The following is an 881-nucleotide window of genomic DNA, read 5'->3' on the forward strand; positions in this document are numbered from 1 at the left end:
TTTATGTTAAATAACTGGCAGCCCTTAATTTTGTTTCTTTACTATGAGTTAAGGCTTGTATGTTTTCTGAGGATAGTGAAATAAATAGAGCAGAGTTAGTACTGTTGGTATGATTAAGGGATCAAGAAGTGTCTTGAAAACTCAAGAGATGTGATTAGTGTAGAGGCTTAAAGCGTAATTGACAGTATAGTAAACCTGATTCATCTGCAGCCTTTGGATACCTGCTGAATTTAGCAGAATAGTATATTCTACTTGATAGGAAAAAAAAACTGTAGGGAATTACAGTGAGTGGACAGGTAGCTACAGTAAGCCTCTAATATATAAATTCTTTTTTAACCTTAATAACACTGTACTGAAGATTAAAAATATATTGTCTTGCTTGATAAAAGAAGGCTTGTTCAAGGCAGGGACAAAACAGACCATCCTAAAGTTGCTGTTAGTGCCTATAAATAACTGCTAGCACCTTTGGCTGAAAGTTGGTAATTCATAAGCTGTTATTTTCTTTCTTTTTGAAAATAACGATATTTTGTAAAGACTTCTTACCTTGCTCAGCAGAGGCTTTTAAATCTAAAGGCAGGGAACTGTTAAAAAGTTCCAAATGATAATTTAGGTTGAGTAGTTTATAGGAGGGATCTTAGAAATTTGAACTTGTGTAGGATGAATGTGAATGTAGGGTGTTCCTATGAGCATTCATTATAACTAAAATAGAGGTAAACTTAGACTTCATCAACTGCATGTTTATTCTAACTTTCTGGTGTGTCAGTGTTCTATTCCATTCTCCCCTGCCACTACTTCTTGCTATCTTAAGAGAATGAAGTCATGCAAATACTCATAAAACAGACACTCTGGAAACATCCTAGAAGTCTAGGTTCTTCAACCTG

The 881-nt window shown here is 34.6% G+C and overlaps 1 protein-coding gene across 2 annotated transcripts in view; it reads left to right on the plus strand.

Moving 5' to 3' along the window:
* The window catches only part of SLCO4C1 (solute carrier organic anion transporter family member 4C1), a 19578-nt gene that overhangs the window by 7481 nt on the left and 11216 nt on the right, over window positions 1-881 (plus strand). The window lies entirely within an intron of this gene.

Source organism: Meleagris gallopavo, chromosome Z (assembly GCF_000146605.3).
Source record: "Meleagris gallopavo isolate NT-WF06-2002-E0010 breed Aviagen turkey brand Nicholas breeding stock chromosome Z, Turkey_5.1, whole genome shotgun sequence".
NCBI classification, from domain to species: Eukaryota; Metazoa; Chordata; class Aves; order Galliformes; family Phasianidae; genus Meleagris; species Meleagris gallopavo.